An 8,145-nucleotide genomic window follows, 5' to 3' on the forward strand; every position below is an offset into this window, starting at 1 on the left:
CTTCCCTCCCTCCTTCCCTCCTTCCTTCCCTCCCTCCCTCCTTCCTTCCTTCATTCCTTCTTTCCTTTCTTCCTCTCTCCCTCCCTCTCTTTCTTTCTTTCTTTTGGTCTTTTGCCTGTAGATTGACAGGAGTTCTAAATATATTAGATATACTAATATTTTCAGTTATATACTTTAAAATAGCATTTACAGTCTATGGCTTGTCATATATTATATATTATCCATTCTTTAAAAGAAAATATTTTAGCATAGTCATCTTTTTCCTTATGTTTATGCATTTTATTTCTTAAGAACATTTTATCTAACCTAATACGATAAACATATCTATTATATTTTCATCTAACAATTTAAAAAGATGGTTTATGTATAGTTAATCTACCTCATTTTTTTTTTTGTGACTGCCACACAAACAAATCTAATGTTATTTATTTTTCAGATGTAAAACTAATTGGTTCAATTTAATTAATTGAATAGTTTATGATTTCTGTAGTGAAACATGATTCTACATTTTCAAATGAAAATGTGTTTTCATTTCTGGGCTCTATATTTTACTTCATTTGCTTTCTAGTCTATCCCTGTACAATCACACACTTTCCTAAGTGCCGTAGCTTTAAAAATATGTTTTGTTGAGTAAACTTCCCACATTTTCCTTCTTTAACAGTGCTTTGATATTCTGCTCTTTCATATGCATTTTAAGACCAACATGTCAATCCATTAAAAAAAGGTATATTTTTAAAAACGTGTTTAATTGCATCGAATTCTTCTATTAACGAATGTAGTTTGAACCCACACAGTGGCACTGCAAAGGAAGGAAAGTCCTGGCATTTTGCTTCCATAAATATTACTCCAAGAAAACCCTATGGAGCAGTTCTATTCTGTAGCACATGGGTTCGCCATGAATCATAATCTACTGAATGGCAGTGGGTAAGTAGGTAATTTACTCTTTGAAGTGCATATGTATTTTAGCTACATTTTTCCTTATGTAACTTACATTTTCACTTATTGTAGATAGATATTTTTCCTCTCTGTTGTTGTTAAGAAACAGAATTGTGTATTAGGCTTATATCCAGAAATCCTGCTGGATTCCTATTAGTTACAATAGTTTGTTGACAGATTCTCTTAGATTTTCTATGTATTCATATTGTCTGTGAATAAAATATTTATCCTCTTCAAATTCACATATATCTTTAGTTTTTTAGAATCTCCATAATTTTTAAATACGGAGTAGTAGCATATTGTTGTTTTGTTCAATACTTAAATGTGGATGCTCCCATAATTTTAACATTATCTGTGATTTTTTTTTGCAGGTTTTTGATACAGATCCATTTTCAGCTTCAGATGCTTATCATCTAGTTGTAATTTTCTGAGAGTTTTTTTTTCAAAGGGTTTTTTAAGTATTTGTCTAGCTTTAATATCAGAATCATGTTTTCTTATTTAGCCTGTTAATTATCACATTAATAATGTTTTGTTGAAAGAAAAATTGCCTTTCTAGCTGAAAACCTTGAAGATACATATATGTGTCAAATTCCCTAAAAAATAGCTATATTTTCTAAAATGCATTCAATTTACATGGCATTGAATTCTCCTATCCATGAATACTGTGCATCTACCCATTTATTTGGGTCTTTTTAATTTGTAATTTACTCCATGAGGTCTTTGGTGGCATATACAATTTGCAGTCAAATATTAACCTAAAGGTTAAAAAACCAAGACAAAACAAAAAGCTGTCCATGGAATAGGTTCTGACTCACAGCAGCTCTACAGGACAGAGCAGAACTGCCCTATGGGGTTTCCAAGGAGCAGCTGGTGGATTTGAATCAGGAACCTTTTGGTTAGCAGTCAATTACTTAATGGCTACACCACCAGGGCTCCAAGTTTAATAGTTCTTAAAAGGGCTTATTTTATTTTGCAGAAGACATTTGGCTGTACCTGGAAACACTTTCGGCATTAAAACAGGAAAGAGGGTGCTACTGGAATCTGGTGGCTAGAAACCAAAGATGTTGCTGAACAGAGTATAATGTTCAGAACAGTCCCCACCTCAGCCTCAAAGAATTTTTTTGCCCCAAATGTCAACAGTGCTGAGATTGAGGAATCGTCTTATATACTATTGATTCTGATATGGAAGTATATTTTTCAACAACTGGTATAATGATTTTAATAAACCAAAAAAAAGCAAACCCACTACTGTCAATTCCGACTCATAGCAACCCTATAGGGCAGAGTAGAACTGCCCCATAGAGTTTCCAAGGAGCACCTGGTAGATTCAAACTGCTGACCTTTTGGTTAGCAGCTGTAGCACTTAACCACTACACCACCAGGGTTTCCATGTCTTTAATAATTTCAGGTATATTCTTGTTTGATATTTCCTCCTGAGTCAGTTTATAGTTTACATTTTTCAAGAAATATATAACGTTAACCTAGGCTTTCAAAAGTTGTCATAAAGTTGTTCGTTTTATGTTCTTACGGTGTTTTTAAATCTCTACTGCATCCATAGTTTTTTTTTCCTTCCTGTAATGTTTGTTTGTGCTTCTTTTCTCTTTCTCCTTGAATATTCTTGTTAAAGTTTGTATGTTTTTTTATTCTTTTAAAGAATCAGTCTTTATTTTTGTTGATTATCAAAAATTATTTTATTACTATTCTTTCATTTTTCTTAGTCTTCTTTATTTTTTCCAACTTCTTGAGTTGAAATCTTAATTAATTTATTTTAAATATTTGCTTTCTAATAGATCATTTGAAAAGCTATATTTTTTTCTAAGCAATGTGTTGCTGTTTCTTAATGGAACCACCGTTAACATTTGGGTGTGAGAGTACTTTGTTGTGTGGTGTGTTAGGCAATGTTTGTTGTTGTCCACTAAATGCTAGTAGTGTTTCCCAGTTACTTTGAACACCAAGAATAGTCCCACATACCCACACAAGGCTTCCTAAATACCATGCAATTGAGAGCCACCTGGTTCATCTAGTAGATTTGGATTCATTGTATTTAACATTTATATTGTGATTTTCCTTGATTCTGACTCTTAGCAAACCCATAGATTTTCCAAGGCTGTAAATCTCTACAGAAGCAGACTGCCACACCTTTTTCCTGAAGAGCTACTAGTGGTTTTGAATTGCCGACCTTTCAGTTAGCAGTTGAGTGCCTTAACCACTGTGCCACCTGGGCTAAACATGTGTGTTAGAAGTCCATTTTTGGTTTGCAAAAATAAGTTTAAAAAACTTTTGTTAGTTTTTATTTTCTTTGTGGCCAGAGAATGTAATCTGGAAGATATCAATGTTTTAGGGATTTGTTGATACTTTGTGTCCAAGTATGTGGTCTATTTTTGCCAGTGTTCCATGTTTACTTGAAAATAATAGATGTTCTTTATTTATGGGCTCCAAGTTTCTCCACCACACTTTTAGAAAAATTGTCACATTTATTAATTTTGTTCTTCAATTAACTGGCATGTCCATTGAAAACAGGACTCTAAAACGCCAAACCAAGGAACTAAATTTCATGAGACGTTTAGTTGTACATAAGCAGCCTGAGTAGCTACTTTTTTTTTGGTCAGTGTTGTAAATATGCCTATCACATAACTTTTGCCAATTCAGATTTGTGCAAGTGTACAACTTATTGGCAGCAACTACAATAATCAACTGTGCAACTCTACTCTTAATCTGTGAAAATTCCCTATTGCCGTATACTGAAACTCAGTACTCCACAAGCAATGACCCCTCTTTCTCCATCCCTCTCACCCCTGGTAACCACTAATAAACTTTGGTCTCTATCCTTTTGCATTTTCTGATCTTTTTATACAAGTGAGGTCATACAATGTTTGTCCTTTCATGATTGACTTATTTCACTCAGCATAATGTCTTCAAATTTCATCCACATTTTAGTGTGTATCAGGACTTCATTTCTCCTATTGGCTGGGTAGTATTCCATTGCGTGTATGTACCACATTTTACTTATCTATTTATTTATTGATGGGCATGTATTTGTGGATGATATGCTCCCAAATATAGAAAATCCCAAAGCATTCACAAGAAAACTTCTAGGGCAAATAGAGGTATTTAGCAAAGGTAGAGGGTACAAGGTCAACAAACAAACATCAGTGGGATTTTTATACACCAGCAATGAGAAATCTGAAAGGGAAATTAGGGGAAAAAATTCCATTTGCAATAGTATCTAAGAGAATAAAATACCAATAAATTTAACCAGGGACATGAAAATTATAAAACAATGCTGAAAGAAATAAAAGAGGATTTAAATAAATGTAAATATGTTCCATGTTCATGGACTGAAATACTTAATATTGTTAAAATGTCAATACTACCCAAAGCGATTTATAGATACAAAGCAAAATTCCAACAGCCTTCTTTATATAAATGGGGGGAAAAATCCTCAACTTTATATGGAATGACAAGAGGCCCCAAATAGCTAAAGCAATGTTGGAAGAGAAGAACTAAGTAGGAAGACTCACACTTCCTGATTTTAAAACATACAATGCCGTTACAATAGTCAAAACACCTGGTACTCATATAACAGTAGACACATATACCATTGGAATAGGACTGAGAGTCCTAAAATAATCCCACACATCTATGGTCAACTGATTTTTGACAAGGGTGCTCAAACCACTTGAAGGGGCAGAAGAGTCTCTTCAATAAATGATGTCCAGAAAATTGGATTACCCCATGCAGAAAAATGAAACTGGATCCATACCTCACACCATACACAAAAACAAATTAAAAATGGATTAAGGGCTTAAATGTCCAAACTAAAACCATAAAATCCTTAGAAGAAAATGCAGAGGCAATGGCTTTCCGGGCTAGATTTTAACAATGGATTATCTAATATAATAACTAAAGTACAAACAGCAAAAGACAAAATAAATAGGGTCTTATAAAAATTAAAAACTTTTGTTCATCAAAAGACTTTACCAGCTCTTTTTCCCTTTCTCTGCCATTGTGGTATGTGTGGCTGTCATCCATCCTCACCATGTCTGCTCATAAGACTTTCAGGATCAAGAAATTGCTGACCAAGATACAAAAGCAGAGTTGCTCTATTCCCCAGTAGATTGGAATGAAAACTGGTAATAAAATCAGGTACAACTCCAAGAGGAGACACTGGAGAAGAGCCAAGTTGGGTCTGTAAGGAGATGCACATGTGATGGAACACAGATTTACACCTCTATCAGGACCACTAACATTTTACCATGTCAAGTTGAAAATTGTGCCATGATCTGCACAATTGAATATGTATAGGGAAAATTCTGGTTTCTTCCTTTATTTTTATGCTTCTACATTAAGACATTGATTCCAGATTCCATTAATAAATGTGTGAAATCTTGGCTTTGGAAAAAAAAAAAAAAAGACTCACCAAAAAAGTGAAAAGATAAGTTGGAAGACTGGGAGAATATCTTCAGAAACTATATATATGACAAGAATTAATAACAAAATATATAAACTTAAACAATTTAACAACAAAAGACAACCCAATCATAAAATTGGCAAAGGATTTAAATCAACATTTTATCAAGGAGGACATTTAAATAACCACCAAACACACGAAAAGATGCTCAGCATCATTAGTCATCAGAGAGATGCAAATCAAAACCATAATGGGATAAAATTTAACTCCCACTAGGATGGTTAAGATTAAAAAAAAAAAAAAAAACAGAAAATAACAAATGTTGGTGAGGATGTGGGAAAATTGGAACCCTTATCCATTGCTGGTGGGAATACAAAATGGTATAGCAGTTGTGGAAAACAGTGTGGTGGTTCCTCAAAACACTAAAAATGGAACTACCATATGACTCAGCCATTCCACTCCTAGGTATATACCCGGAAGACTTGAAAGCAGAGACTCAAACAGAGACTTGTGCACCAATGTTCATTGCAGCATGATTCACAATAGCCAAAAGGTGGAAATAACCTAAATATTCTATCAGTTTCTGATTAGTATGCTTGTGGATTTATCAAATCCCTGTCAGTTTTGCTTTCTATGTACTTCAAGGTACGTTACTAGGTTTATGTTTCAGTCTTCCATGTTTTCTGGTGATTTTATAATATTAGTAATAATAAGGGTTGTTATTATTATCTTTGTCCTCGTGAATATGTTTTGCTTTAATTCTGCTTTATGTAATAAATCTTTTCCAACTGCTTTCTCATGGTTAATATTTTCATGGGATTTTTCTTTTAATTGCATCATTTTCGGGCTTTCTATATAGTTTGGCTTTATTTCTGTCATTTGAAAGACATATTTGGATTAAAAAATAATCCATTTTGACAGTTGTACTAATTTTCTATTGCTAAAAAAAAAATATTTTTTTATGTAATGAATCCTTCATGTGTCTGTCAGTTTGTCGTACTGAGGGGGCTTGCGTGTTACTGTGATGCTGGAAGCCATGCGACTGATATTCAGATACCAACAGGGTCACCCATGGAGGACAGGTTTCAGCTGAGCTTCCAGACTAAGACCGACTAGGAAGAAAGAGCCACCAATCTACTTCTGGAAAGAATTAGCCAGTGAAAACCTTATGAATAGCAGAGGAACATTGTGTGATATAGTGCTGGATGATGAGCTCCCCAGGTTGGAAGGCACTCAAAAGACGAGTGGGGAAGAGCTGCCTCCTCAAAGGAGAGTCGACCTTAATGCTGTGGGTGGAGTAAAGCTTTTGGGACCTTCATTTGCTGATGTGGTTTGTCTCAAAATGAGAAGGAACATCTGCAAAGTCCATTAATAATCAGAAGCTGGAATGTACAAAGTATGAATCTAGGAAAATTGGAAATCATCAAAAATAAAAAGGGACCCATAAATATCGATATCCTAGGCATTAGTGACCTGAAATGGATTGGTATTGGGTATTTTGAATCACACAGTCATATAGTCTACTATACTGGGAATGACAACTTGGAGAGGAATGGTGTTGCATTCATCATCAAAAAGAACATTTCTAGATCTATCCTGAAGTACAACGCTGTCAGTGATAGGATAATATCTGTATGCCTACAAGGAAGACCAGTTAGTACGACTATTATTCAAATCTACTCACCAACCACTAAGGCCAAAGATGAAGAAATTGAAGGTTTTTATCAGCTGCTGCAGTCTGAAATTGATCGAGCATGCAATCAGGAGGCATTGGTAATTACTGGTGATTGGAATGCGAAAGTTAGAAACAAAGGAGAAAGATAGGTAGTTGGAAAATATGGCTTTAGTGATAGAAACAATGCTGGAGATCGAATGATAGAATTTTGTAAGACCAACAACTTCTTCAGTGAAAATACCTTTTTTCACCAACATAAATGGCAACTATACACATTTTTTTTATACACATGGACCTTGCCAGACGGAATACACAGAAATCAAATTTACTGCATCTGCGGAAAGAGACAATGGAAAAACTCAATATCATCAGTCATAACAAGGCCAGAGGCTGACTGTGGAACAGACCATCAAATGCTCACATGCAAGTTCAATCTGAAACTGAAGAAAATCAGAGCAAGTCCACGAGAGCCAAAATATGACCTTGAGTAGATCTTACCTGAATTTAGAGACCATCTCAAGAATAGATTTGACGCATTGAACACTAATGACCAAAGACAGGCGAGCTGTGGAATGACATCGAGGATATCATACATGAAGAAAGCAAGAGGTCATTGAAAAGACAGAAAAGACCAAGATGGATGTCAGAGAAGACTCTGAAACTTGCTCTCAAATATTGAGCAGCTAAAGCAAAAGGAAGAAATGAACAGAAGATTTCAAAGGGCAGCTCAAGAAGACCAAGTAAAATATTATAATGACATGTGCAAATAGCTGGAGGTAGAAAACCAAAAGGGAAGAACACACTTGGTGTTTTTCAAGCTGAAAGAACTGAAGTAACAAACAATTCAAGCCTCGAGTTGTAATAGCGAAGAATTCTATGGGGAAAATATTAAATGATGCAGGAAGCATCAAAAGAAGATCAAAAGAATACACAGAGTCATTACACTAAAAAAGAATTAGTCGATGTTCAACCATTTCAAGAGATAGCATATGATCAGGAACTGAGGGTACTGAAGGAAGAAGTCCAAGCTGCACTTAAAAAAAAAAAAAAGTATTTTAGCACTGAAGGCCTTGGCAAATAACAAGGCTCCAGGAATTGATGGAATATCGATTGAGATGTTTCA

General features: G+C 34.7%; 1 pseudogene; it reads left to right on the forward strand.

The window, feature by feature from the left end:
• The first annotated feature begins 4,975 nt into the window (after positions 1-4,975).
• Positions 4,976-5,131, forward strand: LOC126081864 (60S ribosomal protein L39-like; annotated as a pseudogene).
• Positions 5,132-8,145: the final 3,014 nt, after the last annotated feature.

The sequence above is a fragment of the Elephas maximus genome, chromosome 8 (assembly GCF_024166365.1).
Source record: "Elephas maximus indicus isolate mEleMax1 chromosome 8, mEleMax1 primary haplotype, whole genome shotgun sequence".
Classification (NCBI taxonomy): Eukaryota; Metazoa; Chordata; class Mammalia; order Proboscidea; family Elephantidae; genus Elephas; species Elephas maximus.